The sequence below is a fragment of the Trichechus manatus genome, unplaced genomic scaffold, assembly GCF_000243295.1.
Source record: "Trichechus manatus latirostris isolate Lorelei unplaced genomic scaffold, TriManLat1.0 scaffold00030, whole genome shotgun sequence".
In the NCBI taxonomy this organism is placed as follows: domain Eukaryota; kingdom Metazoa; phylum Chordata; class Mammalia; order Sirenia; family Trichechidae; genus Trichechus; species Trichechus manatus.
The window spans coordinates 8,155,499-8,177,697 of NW_004443966.1; the positions used below are offsets into that span (position 1 = coordinate 8,155,499).

The 22,199-nt window shown below is 45.2% G+C and overlaps 1 protein-coding gene across 1 annotated transcript in view; it reads left to right on the plus strand.

The window, feature by feature from the left end:
* The window catches only part of TLN2 (talin 2), a 479,103-nt gene that overhangs the window by 73,149 nt on the left and 383,755 nt on the right, over positions 1-22,199 (plus strand). Inside the window, exon 2 of the mRNA XM_023729855.1 lies at positions 16,055-16,144. The gene's annotated coding sequence lies outside the window, so the exon portion shown is untranslated. The remainder of the gene's footprint in view (positions 1-16,054; positions 16,145-22,199) is intronic.

The window sequence follows — 22,199 nt, forward strand, 5'->3', positions numbered from 1 at the left end:
TGTGTGAGATCCATCCACGTGTGTGAGTCCTTAGCACTCAGTCGTGGGTCTGCCCTTCTCAGAATTGTGTAATGTTCCATTACATGAATACACCACAATTAGTCATCCTTTCTTCTGCTGTGGGGATTTGGATTTCCAGATTTTGGCTTTTATGAATAAAGCTGATAGGAACATTGTTATTATTATTTGTTTTGACATGGGAGGGTCTATACCTAGGCGCAGTATTTCAGATATGTTGATTTGCTTTTCCTGGCGCATTCATTCCAAGCCAGTTAGGGAAGGCGCCAGGGAGGGGTACGCCACGCAGGGGGGACCTGCACATGCAGAAGTCCTGAGGAGGAAAGAGCTGGTCACCACAGAAAATGTCTAAGTGCCAACTCTACCTTCCCACGCTAATGCAGTGGTGGTGGTTGGCTGCCATTGAGGTGGTTACCTGACTCCTAGTGACCCCACACACAGCAGAATGCAGTTCCGCCCAGTCCTGCTCCATCCCCATGACCAGTTGCAGATTGGACCGTTGTGATCCATGGGGTCTTTGTTGGCTGATTTTCAGAAGTAGATTACCAGGCCTTTCTTCCTAGTCCATCTTAGTCTAGAAGCTCCTCTGAAACCTATTGAGGGTTATATCAATACGCAAGCCACTGACAGACAGGTGGTGGCTCTGCATGAAGTGCATTGGCCAGGAATTGAACCTGGGTCTCCTGCGTGGAAGGGGAAAATTCTGCTTCTGAGCCACCAGTGCCTCATGAGTGAAGTCATGGCCTGGGAAATTTAACCATTCTTTGTGGGATACAGGAAGGAGGGATGAGTGGATTTTCTTTACAAGCAAAGTAGTAGAAGGAGATGGAGGAGCCCAGCAGCGAAGCCCCCAGGAGAGCACCAGGAGCCCACGCCGGGACTCTGTGCTGTCCACACCTGCCCTGGGTCGGCTCTGCTGGAAAGCCTGTGGGCTGTCCACTGAGGGACACCATAGAGTTGGATGGACATATTTGGGCCCTCAGATTTGGAAGCCGGTGGTACCCGTTGGGTTCCTGGTTTTTAGCCAATGACTCATCTTCCCCAGACCCTGAGGGTCCAGATTCCCAGCCTGGATATTTGCCCGCCTGGATGTAAGAGGCAGTGTCCCACCTTGGGGGGAAGCACAGAAGTGGGCTTAGCCAGAGGGGATGCTCTTTTTAGGAGAAGGGTGGGGTAGTGCTGCAAGTGACTGGAGCAGGAGGAAATGGCCGGCAGCTGTGGGTGTGTCTTGTCAGCTGGTCCAGGCCCCCCATCCCAGGACTGGGGAATAAAAAGCTTGTGTGGTGTGGGGCTCTGGTGGAAATGGAAACCACATGGAGGCTGGAGGCTGGACAGCATCCGCGGCGATTTCTCCTCCCCTAGCCTGTTGCCGTGTGTCTCATCTTTAATTGTTTGGGAATTTTCTAGCTCTGGTGAAATATCCATCCCGACCACAGTGAAGCCACCCCCATAAAGAGGAGGCTGTGGAAGGAGACACTGCAGCAACTTCAGACTCTCGAGAGCTCCCGTTTTGCTGAGCAGGTCCCCCAAGGGCTGTGGCCGTGAGAATCCTGTGGGTAGCTGGGGTACCCCCTTCAGAACAGGGGTGCCTCTTGCCTTCCCCCAGCCTGATGTCCCTGGTAGCCCTTTTCTGAACGTCTACGGATGTTTTCCCAGTGTTTCTCTCCACCCTCCAGTGTTGTTAATGAGTAAAGAAGACGAACAGACTCTTCTGCGTTTAATAAACTTAAACCCATCCCTCTTACAGAGCAAGGCTAAAGCCGCCCGCCGAGTTTCCCTCTCCTGACCCTCACCTCTGGTGGCTGAGGGTTTGTGAGGTGCCCTCCAGCGTGGGCTGTTCCCCCCTGGATCTCCTATTCCTTTTTTTTTTTTGGATCCAGAAACCAAATTATAGTTCTGTTTTTTTGGACGCAGATGCTGAGAGCCAGTGCTGTCACTTTACAGATCCTAAGAGTGCCAGCCGTCCTCTCGCTGCCCGGGTGGCCGCTCGTGTGTCTCTGCCAGTGGGACCCTCGGCCTCAGTTGTATGCCAGCCCCAGTGCTGCTGCAGGTTGGCGTTGAGTAATAAGAAGCCTTCCAAGGGTGCTGCACTGACAGTTTTTCCTTTAGTTCTCACGCAAATCTGTTTGCCACTCGTAAATGCAAAATTATATAGAAACTAAAGTTTGATTCTTGGGGAGTCTGGTTACCAGGAAGGACCTTTCTTTCCTTGTTTCTCTTTGTGAGTGTGATTTGACTTTATTTTCAGAGTTGATCTGGCACCTGACTGGGTAAGATGTAATTAGCTAGAAGTGTTTTTCACTCAGGCACACGGATACTTTTGTTTCCGTTAAATAATTAGAAATTTGATGCTATGGAGGATCACCTTTATTCTGGTTCATGTTAGCAGCCAAAGATGGAGCATTCTTGGAAGGTCTGATGAAATGCTCATTTTAAATGCAAATTCTTTGCACAGTTAGGAAAGTGACATCGTTGTGGCTTCCCAGTGCGCTCTCTGCGTTTGTGCCATTCCTCCTGATGGCTCAGGGGTGGGCTCATGACTAAATCCCTCAGCATCTTTATTATGATTTCAGATTTGTGGCCCCAGGATGTTAACCCTCTGTTCGCAGCTCACAGTGTGTGGCTGCTTGCGTGATTGCTCTGTGGGGTTTTCACTAGTCTATTTTTTGTTTTGTTTTTTAGTGGTCTTTGGATTTCCTCTCTCATTTGCTTTATGGATGATGGATGCACTGGGAAACGTGTTAGTTTTTTTTTTTTTTTTTTTTAAGGCAAATGAAACGTGCCAAGCTCTTTAGCTCTTCTACTTAGCAGCAGAGGTGTGTGCTGTTTCTTTTTAGCTGTAGAGGATTCCAGCTCCTTCTCTGTTCTCTTCTGTGAGCCTTCTTTCTCCGTTCCCAGTAGCCTAGCTGCCTTGTCCCAGCCTGAGATCGGGAGGTTCCTTGGCCTCAGGCCCTATGGAGGTAATGGGGTTCCTTTGCAGTGAGCCTGGGGAGCCTGGGGAAGCAGTTCTCCTTCCTAGACTGTCTTCTGGAGACACTGCAGTGGTAAGTTCATGGAGGCAGTTTAAGACGCCAGTCCTCTCCCGCAGTCAGGCAAGTTGCATTCCTTTTCCTGAAAGAGAGAATTTTACTTCTTAAACCACTGCTTCTGTATTCTCTGATCTAGAGACCATTGATGGGATTGTTTATGGAGGGTTCAGCTTCTCAGCTAAGTTGGCCTCTGACGTGGAAGCTGTGTATGTATACAGCTGGGGCCAGTAGAGGCTTTGGGAATGACCAGGTGGCCTTGATGTAGCCATTTTTCTCTAACCACAAAACAATGGCTTCACATTGAGTTTACCTCTTGAGAGAGGGTAGTGGTCTGATTTCTGATTGCCAAGTCTTTCGAGACATAAAAACTTGATACACACACTGAGTGTAGTTGCAGCTATGCTATTTAAAAAAAAAAAAATTATTACAGGGCTGTTTGTTTACTTATTTATTTTGCTTATGCATTTTGCAAGGCAGAACATAGAATTCAGAATGAAGTTTCCATGTCTGTGCTTAGTTTGTTGACTGGATGGAATCCTACCGGAGTGGGAAGGAGGAATCGAGTCCAGGAGCCTCTGCCTTTCCTTTATCTGAACTGTAAGATCACCAGGGACTTTTGTGGTGGGCGGTGATGTAGAGAAACAAATGGCTTTCAGTCTTGCTTTTCTCTCCAGTGGAAATGTGATAGGGCTTTGAGAAGGCTGGTTGGAAGTGGCCCCTGACAGGGGTGTTATGGGAAGAGGCAGCAGCTCCAGGCTTGAACTGCTGTTCTGGAAAGCTTTGGGAATGATGTTTAAATCCAGACTGAGCGGCCTACCAGAGGAAGAACCAGGACTCATAACTTCACCCCATCCTCTTCTTACTTCCTACATTTTAGGTAAAGATTTCTCAACCTCGGCGCCATGGACATTTTGGCCTTGATAGTTATTTGTCATGGAGCTGTCCTGTGCACTGTAGGATGTTCGCAGCACCCCTGACCTCTACCTATTACACGGCAGAAGCATCTCCCTCCCCCGCAGTTGTGACAACAAAAAACGTCTCTAGACATTGCCAAATGTCTCCTGGGGGACAGATTCGCCCTGGTTGAGAACCACTGCTTTAGATGTGTACGATGCCCCTTGAAATTCACGAAAACAACTTTTATACTGGCATGGCTCTTGTCCCCCTTTCACTTTAAAACATGAAATAGAGCTAAGACATTCAGTATTTACTACCACTCCTATAATCTATAACACTGGCTCAAGGCCATTTACAGGGACGCCGCAGATGTAGGTTTGAACTGAACTATGTTGCACGCGGAGTGACAGCTTCTCTTGAGTAGATTTGATCTTGGTTTGAATTTTAGCCCTTAATTTCAGATTTTGGATGCTAATGGCACTGGCTCCATTAACTTATCTCCCACTAAGTACTTTTTAATTTTAGCAGATGAGTGTGAACCGGGACAACCTCATGGTGGGTGGTGGTGAAGGGGGTTATCAAGGCAGCAGAGGTTTTGGCAACCCAGAAAGCCGGAGAAGAACAGCCCCCCATGTTGTGACCCTGCCCTCCGGAAGCTTGGGGGGGAATGCTCCCCAGCGTAAACCTGCCTACATGTAGACCAGATGTGTGGGTCGATTTCAGAGTGGACACGGCCGTATGTGTGTTAACACCGGATAGACCAGTAAGGGCGAAGAGCCCAGACTGGAAGTCCAGAGACCTGGTCCTGCCTCCAGCTCTCTCAGACAAGTCACAAAACATATTTGGACAGTAGTTTCCTCATCTGTGGAGTCCTGGTGGCACAGTAGTTAAGAGCCCAGCTGCTAACCAAAAGGCCAACAGTTTGAATCCACCAGCTGCTCTTTGGAAACCCTATGGGGTGGTTCTACTCTGTCCTGTAGGGCTGTGAGTCAGAATGGACTCGATGGCAGTGGGTTTGGTTTTTGGTAGGAGGAAGGGCAGAGACAAGATTCCTGCTTCCCGGACCAGGTGAAATGCTGAGTGGTGAGCCTGAGTATATAAAACCACAGGATAAACCTAAGACATCTTACTAGAGTCTTAATTTTACTCAGGGAGTTTGGAAGACAAAAAGTTATTTTAATGTGAAAGCAAGCATGCACATGTTATGGAATAAGTGCAACATTTGCATAAATTTAAGATATAGCACAGAACTTCATAAATGAGTGAAGAAAACATGCCTGCTGTGTATGGCTTCCGGATGCCATGTGGCTGCCCCATTCTGTCTTCAGTGGAACGCTGGCGGGAGAGTTTGGAAGCCCTGGGCCTTGTGATGGCCACAGTTCCTTCTGAATTTAAATTTCTAGTTGGAGCAGAGAAAATACATTCTTGGTGTAAGATCTTGTATAAATCCACATACTCATCTCCAAAGAGGACTTTAGGAAGAGTGGAAAACAATAACAAAGGTTGTCTTAACTTTAAGTAAATCAGTAAGTTCAAGTTTTCTCTCCTTCCTTTGGGGTAAATTGGAAACCTCGGGGCTTCCATTCTGGAGTGTGAGCCTACACCAAAAACTTGTATGAGGGTGGGCCTGGTGCAGTTGTGGGACCCTCAAAGCTTAAATGATGTTACCTAAGGGTCTCACCTAAGCTGAGAAATGTGCCAAAGGGGTTGGCATGCTGATTTGAATTTCTTTGAAATGTCTCTAAGAGAAGGGTGAAAAGGGGGTTAGCCTGTGGGTTCAGTGGGAAGGGTAAAACTAGGCACATCTTCCCTTGCAGCTGGGATTTACTTAGCTGGGAGAAGTTACAACACTAACACACTCCATTCAGTTAGTTTTTCTTTCTGAAATTATTTAATGCTGCGAAGGAGCTTATCTTTGGATGTTTGATGTTCAGGACATTTCTAGAAACTGATTTCGGAGGCTTCAGCCAGGACACGCAGCCTCGTACTGTCTGTTTTCTAAGAGAAATAAGGCATATGAGCAAAATGGACACCTACAGATAAAGCAGTCATTGAGAAAACAGCTCCTGTAACCATTTGTCAATGGTTATGTTGTGTGAGGCAAGTTTACTATATGATGTAATAAAGATAATTTATAATGTTTCAAGAAACCAAGAGTAGGTGGCAGTGGGGGTTTTCTTTGTCTTTTCTTGGCATGTAATTGAAACAGAGCTTGGACCAAATGAGAAACATTTGTGTGTTGGAAAAAGGATTCCAGAGGCTTCTTGACTGGGGTCACATATTGCTTCCTTATTTTATTTGGAGCATGTAAGAAGACTTCTTATCTGAGACAAGCGTTAAGAACATTGCCATTTATATCAGTTCATAAGTAAACATATTTTCTGACCCAGGGAGTTACCTGATTTCTAGACTCCGTAACGTGTGTGTGTGTGTCTGTGTGTGTGAGATCTTAAAAGAAATCTGAGTTTTAGGTGAATTTATAAATTCAGTTTAACAGTGCCACTTACCCAGAAGCTGTGTTCTTTATAAAGGAGAGCGTGCCCGTGCATTCCCAAGTTACCTGTTTTTTAGTAGGTCCCAGAGGTACACTGGGCTTTCAGTGGAAGTCTGGTTGTTCAGCCATCAGGAAATGCAGCCTGAATGGATGGACCAATGTGATTGAATACTTCATGTTGGTGGGGTGTGCTTGGCCAGGCTGCTTGTATACTTGCTTTGATTCTAGGATTGGCACTCCGAGTGCCACCCACAAGGACCCTTGCAGTGCTAAAGCATAGACAACTCAGTAGGTGTTTGAGTCCTTACTCTTTGCCAAGGTTTATGTTGGATGCTGTATTGGATATCAAAATAAAGGCAGCAGCATTCTTGCCTGCCAAGAACTCATTCTGGTGAGGGTAAAAGGCATGCAGAAGGCAACTCTCTGGTATGAGGTCTCTCATGGTGGGACAAAGACCCCAGGAGTATAGGGGAAGGGAAGACTAATTTTAATTGAGAGGATCCAAGGAGATGTCTTGGTAGCCAAGGGGATATGATCTGGTTTTGGGGAAGTAGATTTATTGGTCCTCACAACGGGACCAATAAGCAGGATCATGATAAATGGACAAAATATTGAAGTTGTCAAGGATTTCATCTTACTTGGAAAGCAGCAGTCAAGAAATCAAACGACACATTGCATTGGGCAAATCTGCTGCAAAAGACCTCTTTAAAGTGTTAAAAAGCAAAGTTGTCACTTCGAGGACTCAGGTGTGCCTAATCCAAACCTTAGTATTTTCAACACTTCATATGCATGCGAAAGCTGGACAATGAATAAGGAAGACCAAAGAATTACACCCTTGAATTATGGTGCTGGTAAAGAATCTTGAATATACCATGGACTACCAGAAGAACCAACAGTCTATCTTGGAAGAAGTACAGCCAGAATGCTCCTTAGAAGCAAGGATGGCGAGACTTCGTGTCACGTACTTTGGACATGTTATCGGGAGGGAACAGTCCCTGGAGAGGACATCATGCTTGGTAAAGTAGAGGGTCAGTGAAAAAGAGGAAGACCCCCAGGGAGATGGATTGACACAGTGGCTGCAACAACGGGCTCAAACATAACAACGACTGTGAGGATGGCGCAGGACCGGGCAATATTTCATTTGTTCCGTTGTTCATAGGGTCGCTATGAGTTGAGCCGACTCGATGGCACCTAACAACAATGACAGATTTGTATCAGATAGATGAGGTGATGGAAGGAATGACTTGGGCACAGACCCCAAAGTCTGTGGGTGAGTAGAAAGCAGGATGTGGTGGGCTAGGGAAGAATTCAAGACACCACACACACCCTAGGGACTGGTTTGTGGTGTGTCTATCTGTCTGTTTGTGGGAGAGGTGGGAATAGGGGTTGAGTAAGGGAAAATCAAGTGGGAGTTTAAGTATGAAGGACTTGTGTCCCATGTAAGAAATGTGAACTTTAGACTGAATGCAGTAGAGAATGTCAAGCACAGGGGAAAAGGAGGAAACCAGTTGCCATTGAGTCGACTCTAACTCATGGTGACCCCATATGTGGCAGATAGAATTGTGCTCCATAGGGTTTTCAGTGGCTGATTTTTCTTCAAGTAGATCACCTGGCTTTTCTTCCAAGGTTCCTCTGGGTGGACTTGAACCTCCAACCTTTTGGTTAGCAGCTGAGCGTGTTAATTGTTTGCACCACCCGGGGACTCCTAGAAGGAAGAAAGGAGGTAGAAACAGCAGAACTGTGAGCAGGGCAGAATGACACAAGAAAGGAGAAAACAGAAGGAAAAGAATACCTTTGAGTGTGTTTCTCCGTCTTTCTGCTGCCGTCTGACTGATGGACGGGCTGCTCCCACAGGGGCTGGGCCTTTGGGAAGACTATTGAATTTTTTCCTTGTATCTTTATTACAGTCTTGAGAAACCTGACTGTGGAATCTCTGGATTATATTAGACTCACAAAGAGAGGTCCATCCACACTTCTCCTCCTCGAATTCTGTTATTGCTCATCCTAGTTACCTGCAAGTCCTCTAGAATCATCCTTCCCCTCTTCTGTCCCTTTCTTATTATAAACTTCCTGGGTGCCAGGCCCCATGTAAAGCGCTGGGAATGCCAGCAGGGAGGAGCTCCTGGTTTAGATAGACCTGTGAACAGGAGACTTGGAGGCTGCTAACCGAAAGGTCGGTGGTTCGAACCGATCTGCTTCCTTAAAAATCACAGCCTAGGAAACCCCGTGGAGCAGTTCTTCTCTGTCCTCTCGGGTCCCTATCAGTCAGATTCGACTCGAAAGCACACACAGCAACAAGATGAAAAGGGCAGTGGTGGAGGTTTCCTGTGAAGGGGTTTGTGGGAGAGCTGTGGGGCGCTGTGGGTGGGGTGGCACGCTGGATAAGACCACCGAACTGCGGGAGGTGAAGCTCCTCAGAGCTGATGTCAAAACCATCTTCTGTCTTCACACATGACCTAGAGTATCTTTCAAGGAGCATAACCTGTAAGTATGGCCCGCATTTTGTTTCTCCACCCCAGTACCTATTTGGAGCAGAACAGAGGCTATTTTATGGGCTGTGGAAGTTATTCAGGGAATCTGTAATTCATATGTGTCAGGTATTACCTGCAGAATAAATTAGTAATGCCCTAGAATTATTTTTTGCTATTTTTGAAGTGTATATAGGGGCTACTGGGATTAATTAAATATGATTTTATTTAAGAGCGTTTTTGTCTTGATATACCATCTCTTCAAGGATACCAAAGGGACAACTACAACTGTTTATGGGAGGGGTCTGCAGAACTTTCTGGTCTTAAAAGGTGGTGTTCTCTTCATCTCCCAGGGCTTAGCACAGTGACTGGCACATAGGTGCATAATAAATAAATGAAGTGGGGCATTTTGTTGCTGGGTGCCATCGAATTGATTTCGACTCATAGTGACCCCATGGGACAGAGTAGAACTGCGCCATAGGGTTTTCTTGGCTGTAATCTTCATGGAAACTGATCACCAGGCCTTTCCCCTGCAGAGTCCCTTGGTAGGTTTGAACTGCCAACCTTTCAGTTAGCGTCTGAGCTGTTACCCGATGCGGCACCAGGGCTTCCTTTGAATAGGGCTAACCCGTTATTGTCAAGTCAACTCCGACTCATAGTGACCCTATAGGATAGAGCAGAACTGCATCATAGCGTTTCCGAGGCTGTAAATCTTCACGGAAGCAGACTTGCCACATCTTTCTCTCATGATGCAGCTGGTAGGTTCGAACTGCTGACTGTTTGGTTAGCAGCCGAGTGATTTAACCACTGCACCAGTGGGGTTTGTGAGGCCCAGTATCCTACCCAGCTCATGCATGCCTTCCACCTGCCCCTTTAAGACTGCGGGCATGCCATTCCCATTGCCCTGTTGCTGTTCCAGGCCACTCGAATCTGCTGGTGAGGTAATGTTGGGGGCAGAGGCACCGTGACGCATAGAGCCTGTGACCATTTCCTTCTGGTGCTTTCCAGGGTATGGGTGGGGCCTGCTAGAGTCGTTCACTAGGAATTAAGGTTTGGCACTGTCTGGTGCCTGGTAATAGAGTCCTGTTATCAGAATGTCCACTTTCAGTCCGGCCCAGGCTCATGATTTAAAGGAGATCGCCATTGACCGTGGTGACTCATGCCCTGAGCATAAGCCAGGGTCCTACTCTCCAGCCCGCTCCTTGGCTGCGGAACCCGGCTCAGCGGCCTGTCTGGGTTAAGCATCAAAGAGCTACCTCTGGAGTCTGTTTCCTGGCTGGGTTATCCTCACACATGTGTCCCATAGGATGGAAACAGTGACCGTGTCTATAGAAGTGAGCGATCAGAATTTGAGAAGGCTCCCACTTATGCACAGTCTCAGTAGGAAAGGGGCATGAGATCATTTTGTTCCCATGTTATTTGTTAAGATTCTTTGTCATTCTGGAATTGGCAGGACTTTACTTTTCCTGAGGTCTTAGCGATGGTTTCCCTGTAAAGCTATTGTTTTGAGTCAATGAAGAAGAATGTTGGATGCGTGCTTACACGCACACACACACACACACAGACACACACACACACACAGACACACAGACACACAGACACACACACACACACACAGACGAAAGCCCTGTCTTAAGTACAGGAGAGACGGCAAAATCCAGTGGGATGTTTTACTTTTGAAGGAGGTGATGTATTAGAGAGTGAGTCTGTATTCTTAATTTTTTTTTTTTCTTTTTTAAACTACAAATTTTAGCTAGGGGAAGAGTAGAGGAGACTTTTCTTTCTTTCTTTTTTTTTTAACCGAGGTATCCCATTAAGATCATGAGATTTTTTATATTTGTATGCATACTCAAACCATGAAATACACAAACTTATCCTTTCAAAACAAGTGTAGCTCTTTCAGATGAGATCTTATTATTTGTAGCTGTAATTATATCTTTCACACAAATTATTATTATCTTGTTGTTGTTGAGAATATGCGTAGCAAAAGCATAAACCAATTTAAGTTTCTACATGTACATTTCAGTGACATTGATTACATTTTTCAAGATGTGCCATCATTCTAGCCCTCCTTTTCTGAGTTGTTCCTCCCCCATAAACATACACTCACTGCCCCCTAAGGTTCCTATCTAGTCTTTTGAATTGCTGTTGTTAATTTGATCCCGTATAGATAGATGGTAAAAGAGCAGTGTTCAAGGCAGACATTCTTTAATAGTTAAGCTAAAGTACTGTTTGGTTTTAAGAAGACTTTAGGGAAGATTTTTGGTTTAAGGTTTAGAGATTATCTTAGGGCAGTAGTTCTGGGGTTCATCCAGCCTCCGTGGCTCCAGAACATCTGGAGTCCATGAGAATTTGAAATTCTCTTCTGCATTTTCCCCCTTTTGATCCAGATTCTTCTATGGAATCTTTGATGAAAATGTTCAGTAATGCTAGCTGGGCACCATCCAGTTCTTCCGGTCTCATGGCAAAGGAGGCAGCTGTTCATGGAGGCAGTTAGCCACATTTCTTCCTCCTGTGCCTAACTCTTCTTCTTCCTCTGTTGCTCCAGGTGAATAGAGACTAATTGGGCTTTGGATGGCCACTTGCAAGCTTTTAAGATCGCAGGCACTATGCAGCAAATGAGGAGGTAATAACCATGTTATTAGGCGGGTTATCTGAGATGTCCTGTGAAGCCGTGATCCTAAATCTCCAAATCAAGGAACCAAATCCCATGAGGGTTTTGGTTGCATAGACACGGCCTCAGCAGCAACTTTCTGTTGTTGTTGTTGTTTTTGTAAATGTATCTGTCACACAACTTTTGCCAGTTCAACTTTTCCCAGGTGTACAACTTACTGACAGCAATTACATTAATCAGCTATGTAAGTAGAGGAGACTCTAAACAAGAGAGGAGGAAATAAAATATTTCTCTTAGGCTGGGTTCTCTAGAGAAGCAAAAGCAGTAAAGCATATAAATATATATATAGAGAGAGATTTATCTCAAGGAAATGGCTCATGCGCTTGTAGAGGCTGGAAAGTCCCAAGTCCCTGGGTCAGGTTCGAGGCTTCTCTTGACTCACATAGCTGCAGGGGTTGACGAACCCAAGACTGGCAGGTCAGACGGCAGGCTGCTAGCTCAAGTCCTGAGAACCAGAGGTCACATGATGATGAGCTGGGTACAGGATCCAGATTAATCGAGCAAGCTTTGCCAGAACGTCCATACATGTATTGGATGCAGGCCACACCCCCAAGGAAACGCCCTTTAAAACTGATTGGCTGATTAGATCACGTCATGGAGGATGACTGCATCATTACATAACTGCCAAACTACTGAGAATCATGGCCCAGCCAAATTGACACACAACCTTAACCACCACACCTTTGTTTGGCATATACCACCATGCATCGGCCATGCGCTTGTATGAGGTGGGCTACCCAAAACTGGGTTAAAATGTTATTTGATGTCATGGTGTCAATGTTTAATTATTTTAACTAAGAAATGAAAATGATAACTTTGACTACTAGTGAAATTACTTTAAAAAAAGAAAAAAACCACTCTTTTTTGGATGAGATGCTCTTGCTCAAATTATTAGGGAAGGAGCATGCTTTCCTTATTTATTTGGCCAAGGAAATGTTGCTGAGTGCAGGAAGGGCTAGGAATGGTCATATCTCCATACCCTGAACTATTATTTCAGCCAGTGGATGACTATTCACTGAAAGAGCATAATTCTCATGAGGAAGGTAAAGGAACGACAAGGCACCTGAAGGAGAAGAGGTGTAAGGAACACAGCAGACCTGTGCATCAAGCCGAAGAGGAAGGTTGCCAAATGTTCCTCCCAACCCCACTGATGCGTCTCCTTCTTTGCTTCTTTCTCAGCTGTTAAGGATAGATTAACGAGACCGTTCATGGTAACAGAACGTGCTGCAGGAAATAGGCCTGCAGAGCGTGCAAGAGGAAAGACCGTTGGGTTCCCAGAAACCCAACACCAGCTTTTCCCAGACTGACGGGCAGCATCCAAGGACAGAGTGGCCTCAGTCCTGAGCACAGGACTGCCCCAGGGCGTGGACTTTTAAAAATGAAAGTGCATTTATAGATGTGACCCTGAGGCCAGAACTTCTCACTGTTGGGCCCCACCCCTGGACAAGCACTGGGCTTACTCCAGTTTTACTGATGTGGCTGGGAAGAGAACAACTCTTGGAGATCCCTGTCACTGATGTGAATTTGTCTTTTTAAAACATTTGCTTTGTTCTGTGCTAGGCATACAGAAGAGTATGTAAAACGTTAGGTGGTATAGTTTAAAGGATAGAATGAACCCCCGTGAAGCCAACAACCAGGTTAAGAAATCAACATCACGAGTATCTTAGAAGTCCCATCTGTGCCCCTCCCCAATTGCTACACTCCCCTACCTCCCCTCAAAGGAGACCTGAATTTCAACTCTTTGTTTTAACCGATCTTTGCTTTGCTTTGTTTTATTATTGGTGCATGCATTCCTAAACAATATGTTTTTGTTTGTTGTGTATTATTAATATTTTAGTTTTAAAAAATTGAGCACCAAGCTTTGTAAGGGAAGGTCCCTATGGAAACTCTGAGGTGAAGGCCCCTAGTGTCCGAGAACGACGGGGCTCACGAAGAGTTTTAGCCTGGCTAGCTGAAGACTCATACTCTTCCACCACAAATGCTACCAAAACCAAACCAAACCCATTGCGCTGAGTGGATTCCGACTCATAGCGTCCCTCTATAAGAAGGCAGTTTTCTCACTGGTTCCTACTGGTGTGTGTCACTTTTGTAAATGGGGCTGCCATTTACAACCTCATTTATGAAGGACTCGTAGAACGTTCAGAGAGAATTGTAAAGGAGGGCTCCCTATAACATAACGCCTTGAAACTGAATGCAGAATTTTCTGGGTGAAAGGGTCATCAGATTTTCAGAGGAGTCTGTACCTCCCCTCCCCCGTAAGAATAAGGACTGCTGTCTTAAATAATGTGGAGGGTATGGTAGGTTTTTTCTTTGTTTTTAATCTATGACTGGCGAAGCTTTCTTGAAATGCGTTTGGTCCTGCCGAGTCTGAGTCCGTGTGGGCTTTCTACATTTGAGAGGCCTAACTGTTGAAAAGGCAGATGGGCAGCAAGTTACAGTCTGGGTTGTCCAGTGTGGGATCCTTGGCCTGCTGTGGGGTGAGCATGTTTTTGAGCAGGCTTTGCGTTTTCTCTGAAATCTGCATATCCCTCTCTTGACCCAGAGTAACTAGAATGCTAGAATGGAAACAAAAATCGGAATGGTTGCTGTAGTTTCAAAACAGATGACCTCACTGCCTAAGTTCCATTTTATGCTAAAGAAACCCTATCTGTTGCCTTGTAAATAATAATGGACCTTTGGGGAAACATATCCAAATACCTATTTAGTGAGGGCGGGGGAAGATTTGTCCCTGCTGAAGGGAGCTCACGGGAAACAGAATACAACCATGGTTACCGCAGCATAACCGGCTTTCCCTATGAGATAGTAATTTTAGTTTAGAAGGACTGACACTCATTTCTTCAGAGTAGGCGAGTAACTATACTTTGTGTAAGCTGACTTCATATGGAGTGCTTTCAGTTCTGTTCCAAAGGTGTGAGGGAATTTTAGAATTTTCTAACCGAAAGGCCCCTGAGGTTTTTATCTCATCCAGGCTGCTCGTTTTGAGGATGAGCTGACAGAGGTCTTGCACCGTTAGGTGATTGTCCAAGGTTGTGTTGATTTGTCAGGGCCAGCTGGAACTAGAACCCGGGACAGAGCTAATTATTTAGATGATTAGGGTTTAAATATATAATTAGATGAAGATTTAATTTAAAAAAAAAAAATAATCAAAAGCCTCATTTCCTAGAGAATTAGCATTTTGATCAACGATTTCATTTTACCAAAATAAGCATGGACAACAATCTTAGCCTACTGGCCTTTGAAACCTCCTCCTTTTTCTAGTCTTCCAAGCATTTCTGGGAAAGGTTCTGTTCTCTTGGGTCTGTAAAGCTAATGTATGGGAAAAGAGCGTTTCTTCTTGCTCTGTGTTCTTTTTGTCTCATAAATTTGAGTTTTTTTTTTGTTTTTTTTAAGGTCTTCAGGTTTCTGTTCAAAGTTTCTAGATTTTTTTCCCCCTGCTCAAACGTGAGCAGTTCTGTTTTTGTTTGTTTGTTTTTGAAGAAAATCAGAAGTTTCAGTTAGTCTGGGGGAAAGTAAGACTTTTGGGATGAAGGAGAGAGAACCAGAGGACCAGTTAAGACCCGGAACTTCAGGCTGCTTTGCCTCTTCCTGGTTAAGAGCCAAGCAGAATAAGAATAACATTTGTTTAGAAACTGAATTTTGTTAGAAAGGTAAGTTACAGGTAAATTTAAGCTTTATGGATTTGATTCTGCGATTCTGTACCTGGCCTTGCTATTACCCACTGCTAATTTTGGAGTCCCTGGGTGTGGCACCCCTGGTGGCACAGTGGTTAAGAGCTTGGCTGCTAACTACAAGGTCAGCAGTTCGAATCCATCAGGTGCTCCTTGGAAACTCTATCGGGCAGTCCTACTCTGTCCTGTAGGGTCACTATGAATCGGAATCTACTCAACGGCAACTGGTTTGGTTTGGGTGTGGCAAACGGTTAATGTGCTGGGCTGCTAACTGAAGGGCTGGCGGTTTGAGTCCACCCAGAGGCGTCTAGGAAGAGACCTGACTATGTACTTCCGAAAAATCAGCCATTGAAAAGCCTGTGGAGCGCAGTTCTACTCTGACACACGTGGAGGCGCTATGGGTTGGAATCTACTCAGTGGCATCTGGTGGTGTTGGGAGTGATTTTGGGCAGGGCCTGTCTTCTCTCTGAGCCTTGGTGTTTCTCATCTATAACAAGGGTTTGGACCTGATTGTCTCCAAGGGCCCTTTGCAGTTATGTGCCTGGGCCCCACATTGTGGGGTTTGCAGAGAGAGGTTGCTCTGGAACTGCCATTTGAGGGGTGGGTGCACCTCCGGACATTTAAGTTGGAGGGTTGTCAGCCTCAACGCTGTGAGGTAGGTACCCGGAGATGGTTTACTGCTTGGGCGTTTTCCTTCCCCGCCCTCTTTATAACCTGACACCTCCGGGTCGGCGCTGGGAGAATGACGCTTGCCCGCTCACCGCGCTGCCTGCACTGACACCCGCCATCTTTTTCTCCTTCTCCAGTGGGCTGCTGCAGGCTAACATCTGGACTTGGTTCCTGGCCCCTTGACTGCTCGGCTGCCCACAAGTTCCGGCATCAACCTGTTGAAAACCGTGAGTCATCTCCGTGTTTCTACTTTACAAGCAGCCACAGACCCCTGGGATGTCAGGGTTAGAGTCACAGGGGCCAGGACTTGCAGAATCCAGCTGGGCCTGCTTGATGGACCTTCGCCCTCACAGCCAGCCTCTCACACGCAGCATCAGGGCCTCAGAGATGGCAGCTTGCCCCTCCAGACACAGCCTTTCTGTCCCCCTACAGTCATAATGGTTGCAGGGTCTTCTGACTCCGCCTTCCTGGAGCTTCTTTGTTCTACCACCAGAGCCAAACACGCGGGCCCAGATTCTCTGCTTTTTCATCTCCGTTATAATAGCTAACAGTTCTAACAGCCATTTATGGAGTACCTATAATCCATTAGGTATTGTGCTAAGTGCTTGGCACGTGTTCTTATACCTCAGCCCTCCCAACAGCCTAGGAGGCAGGTATACCAGTTATCATCAAGTCCACTCTGACTCATGGTGACCCCCATGTGTGTCAGAGTAGAAATGTGCTCCATAGGGTTTTCAATGGCTGATTTTTCAAAAGTAAATCGCCAGACCTTTCTCCCTAGGCACCTCTGGGCGGCCTCGAACCTCCAGCCTTTCGGTTAGCAGCATGTTAACGAGTTGCGCCACCCAGGGACTCCAAGAGGTGGGCATAGTCGCTGTTTTCTGAGGCGAAGGCTGAAGGGAAGAAGGAACCCCCGGGCCAGAGTCACATAGCTGGTGTGGTCTGGGGGACCCCTGGGTGGGGCTATCTCTTCGGTCCTCTTCAGCTTTCAGGATCCTGTAGCAAGACTGGGTTATTCACGTGTGTTATTTTCTACCCTCTGTTACACACTATCCCTGGGTATGGCCCTTCCCTCTGCGGCAACTTTAAAATGTTGCTTCTGCAGCACTTTGGCCTCTTGAGTTAGGGGAGGGCCTTGGTCCATGCGGGGCGGAAATGTGCAGGGAGAGCAAAAAGTGGGTGCTCAGTTTGGAGGCCGGCTCCTTGTCCCACTTCTTCTTCCACCTCTTGGGTGAGGGAGAGGCATGATAGCTGCTGGTGGTTTGAGGATTGCAGTTACAACTTAGTCCCTGACAACTTTGGGGTTTGGAGGCCTGAGGCGAGGGTTTGGGGATTTATTCAGTTTTGTTTTTGAAGACCTTTGTTTGGCCACTCCATGGGCTTTCTGTACCAAAGACAATCTCTAAATAACCTCACTCTGTTCGGGGTTATTTTGTGTATTCTGTATTAGATACAGTTTTTTTTTTTTTTTAAATGTTTAATTTTAGAATAGTTTTAGGTTTATAGAAAAGCTACAGAGATAGCACACATAGCTCTGTGCACCTGTCACTGGTGTTTCCACTCAATAGTCTTTTCATTAATTGAGATTTTCTTGCCGCTGCTTATTAGTCAAATAAGAAAACAGGCAAGTCTTGGGGATTTTTAAAAAACATGATGGCCAGTGGCTGCCTCCCATTCTTACGGGTTTTCAGTTTTCATTAGGTGCCTCCATTTTGACCTCACATGTATGTAGAGTTCTGGGCCGAGCCAAGCCAGTGGCAAATGCAGAGCTAAGGTGAACATTGCCAGGATCCAGAACCAAGGCTCTAGAACAAGCGGAAGCTGGCTTCAGATCTGTGCTCTGCGGTGTGATAACCTTGTGCCCAGGCATGTTACCTGGGCCTCAGATTCCTCACATGGGCACCCATGACAAGTAGCTGCCCTTCTCTGAGCCTGTTCGTCACCAGAGAAAGGAGGGAGATGAGTTTACTCTGTAAGGTTGTTTTAAGGACAGATAAGAATTTGCTAAAGTCCATCTCACAGTTCTTGGAGACTTGTCCTTCAAGGATGGACTGAAGCATCCCCTTCTTCCATGTCCTTCTGTGTCTGGCTGAATTCCCTCTAACGGAGCTCTTATTCCATTGTCTGAAGCCAACTCCGTTGTCTTTTAGACAGTGAGCCCCTTGAAGACAGTTATGCTTCATCCTTCCTTATACCCCAGGGCCCCCAGCCTCAATAAACATTTGTTAAATGAACCCAACAAAGGAATTTCCTTCTTCCACTTTCTTATCTAAGCCAACCTTTTGAAGAGTGATGAATTAACTGGTGCTAACCAAAAGGTCGGAGGTTCAAATCTACCAGCCGCTCCATGGGAGAAAGATGTGGCAGTCCGCTTCTGCAAAGATTACAGCCTTGGAAACCCTATGGAGCAGTTCTACTCTGTCCTGTAGGGTTGCTATCAGTCGGAATTGACTTGATGGCAATGGGTTTGGTTTTGGTTTTTTTGCTGATGAATACTTGAGCAAACCCAGAAGTGGCCACAGGGGAAAAATTGATCTCTAATTACAAGCTTTCAGATGAAAAGAGAAGGGTAGGTGTTTCCTTGTCTTTTGTGGGCTTCAGAAGCCCTCCTCTCTGGGGTCTTCAATTATCTGAAGTAATAGAAGAGAGCTGTTGGTGCGGAGGATGCTGGGTGACCATCTAAACAATTTTACGTTCTTTCCTATAACATAGGTATTGTTTGTATTTCTTTAAAACATCCTTTTTCTTAAATAAAAATTGCACGGTAATTTACAACCTCCTTGACATTTAAAAAAAAAAATAAAAAAGGAAGGATGAAAGTATATGAAAACAGAGAGCGTCTTCTCCCATTGTCTCACTTGAGGCGCTGGTCAACATCTCCAGCCTTTCGTGGGCCTTCGTTACAGGCGTTAGGGTTGCCGGACGGACTACCTCCCCCTCTTAAGTGCCAGACTGCACTTAAAAAAATTCATAATTATGGTAAGTGTAAATTTCAGGAGACTAGGAGGCACAGATGCAGGCCTTTTTCTCCTTCAAATGCAGTGTAAGCAGTATTCACATACTTACTGTATTGCCATCCTGGCTCCCTGGCTCCGCCTCCTGGAGAAGCATCAGTCCTCCAGAATGTCCCAGCCCCAGAGCCAGCCTTGCTCACAGGCAGGAGAGGGGTGGCGCGGGGATCACAGAGGGATTTTGACTGCAGATGATGGCTGAAGTCCTCTTACATACATACCCCAGTTCCACCAAATGAGGGTGTTCTGACCTATTTTATTGCTTTTCCTCATCTGAAATTATGGGTCTATGGTGACATCCAATCACCATTCTGTCCCTCATTCGGGACCCTGAGAGGTGTCTTTCTCCCTATCTTTAAGAAATAAAGTAAAAAAAAAAAACCCACAATGAAAAAGCTTGATTCCTCTTTAGAGGGACGACTGGCTTTGAATTTGCAGGTTTTCCCTCATTTTCTGCCCTTGCACGGAGAGATCTCACGTTCCTTACGAACAATAGACAGATGAGTCCTGTTTGCTTTTGTAAGAAGGAAAAGTATTGTCATGGTGGTGTCAGGACTGTATAGAGGATTGTGCAGGGTCTCATGACCCTGTGTGTGTGAGAAAGTGTATGTTTTTAACGAAAATAATATTATAGTATAATATTCTGTGTACTGCTTTTTTAAATTTAATATACCTCAGACATCTATTCCATGTTAATTAATACAGACATAGCTGTCCTGTATTTGATGACTGCGTTTTCTTTCTTTATGCTATTTGTTATTTAATGATTCAGTCCCCGGTTGCTGGGCCTCTTCCTCCCCACCCCACTTTTGTTTTGTTTGTTTAAATATTGCAACGAGCATCCTTGCGACACTTAATTGTAGACCAGTGTGGGCATGTCTGTGGAATTTCGAGGTCTAAGGATATGGTCCTTCATAAATCCCCCTTTTATTTTATTTTTTTTCCACTTTTTTATTTTTATTTTTTTGTTTATTGTTGTAGTTTAAATGAAGTTTACATTTCAAGTTAGTATCCCATACAAAAATTTATACGTACGTTGTTATGTGACCCTAATTGCTCTCCCCATACTGTGACAGCATACTCCTCCTTTCCACCCCTGATTCCCCATGTCCATTCAACCAGCTCCTAACCCTCTCTGCCTTCCCACCTCCCCTCTGGACAGAAGCTGCCCATTTGGTCTCTTGTATCTACTTGAGCTAAGAGGCATACTCCTCACGAGTATCACTTTATGTCCCACAGTCCAGTCCAATCCCTGTCTGAAGAGTTGGCCTCGGAAATTGTTTTAGTTCTGGGCTGATAGAGAATCTGGGGGCCGTGCTTTCTGGGGTTCCTCCAGTCTCAGTCAGACCATTAAGCCTGGTCTTCTTACTAGAATTTGAGTTCTGCACCCCACCGTTCTCCTGCTCCATCAAGGACTCTCTATTGTGTTCCCCATCAGGGCAGTTATTGGTGGTAGCCAGGGACCATCTAGTTCTTCTGGTCTCAGGCTGATGAAGTCTCTGGCTTCTGTGGCCCTTTGTGTCTCTTGGGCTAATACTTCGTGTCTTTGGTGTTCTTCATTCTCCTGTACTCTATGTGGTTGGGAGCAATTGATGCATCTTAGATGGCCACTTGCAAACCTTTAAAATCCTAGCCACCACTCACCAAAGTAGGATGCAGAACATTTTCTCAATTAGCTTTGTTATGCCAGTTGACCTAGATGTCCCCTGAACGCATGGTCCACAGACTCCTGCCACTCTGTCCCTTAAAGTGTTTAATTGTATTCAGGAAACTTCTTAGATTTGGTTTAGTCCACTTGTGCTGACTTCCCCTGTAGTATGTGCTGTCCTTCCCTTCATCTAAGATAATTATTATCTACTATCTAGTTAGTAAATACCCCTCTCCCACCCTCCCCACCCGTATAACCATCAAAGAGTGTTTTCTTGAGTTTAAACCTTTTCTTGAGTTCTTATAATAGTGGTCTTGTACAATATTTGTCCTTCTCTGACTGATGAAATTCACTCAGCATGATGAGTTCTAGCTTCCTCCATGTTATGTTTCATAGCTCCATTGTTGTTCTTTATCCTTGCGTAGTATTCCATTGTGTGGATATACCAGAATTTGTTTATCCGTTTGTCCACTGATGGGCACCTAGGTTGTTTCCATCTTTTTGCTGTTGTGAACAGTGCTGCAGTGAACATGGGTGTGCATGCATCTATTCGTGTGATGGCTCTTATTTCTCTAGGATATATTCAAAGGAGTGGGATAGCTGGATCGTATGGTACTTCTATTTCTGGCTTTTTAAGGAAGTGCCAAATCAATTTCGAAAGTGGTTGTACCATTTTACATTCCCACCAACAGTGTACAAGTGTTCCAGTCTCTCCACAACCTCTCTAGCATTTATTATTTTGTGTTTCTTGGATTAATCCTAGCCTTGTTGGGGTGAGATGATATCTCATTACAGTTTTGATCTGCATTTCTCTAGTGGCTAATGATCATGATCATTTATTTCTTCATGTGTCTGTTAGCCACCTGAATATCTTCTTTGGCGAAGTGCCTGTTCATATCCTTTGCCCATTTTTTAATTGGGTTCTTTGTCTTTTTGTGGTTGAGGTTTTGCAGTATCTTGTAGATTTTAGAAATTAGACGCCAATCGGATTTGTCATAGCCAAATTTTTTTTCCCAGTCTGCAGGTTGTCTTTTGACTCTTTTGGTGAAGTCTTTTAATGAGCATAAGTGTTTGATTTTTAGGAGCTCCCATTTATCTAGTCTCTCTTTTGGTGCTTGTGCATTGTTACTTATGGTTCGTATTGTGTTTATGCCATATCTTAGGGCTCCTAGCGTTGTCCCTATTTTTTCTTCCATGATCTTTATCGTTTTCGATTTTGTATTTAAGTCTTTGATCCATTTTGAGTTAGTTTTTGTACGTGGTGTGAGGTATGAGTCTTGTGTCAGTTTTTTACAGATGGATATCCAGTTATGCCAGCACCATTTGTTAAAGAGACTGTCTTTTCCCCAGTTAATGGACTTTGGGACTTTTTCAAATATCAGCTATTCATAGGTGGATGAATTTATGTCTCGATTCTCAATTCTGTTCCATTGGTCTCTGTATCTGTTATTGTACCCATACCAGGCTGTTTTGACTACCATGGCGGTATAATAGTTTCTAAAATCAGGTAGTGTGAGGCCTCCCACTTTGTACTTCTTGTTGAGTGATGCTTTACTTATCCGGGGCCTCTTCCCTTTCCATACAAAGTTGGTGATTTGTATCTCCATCTCATTAAAAAATGCC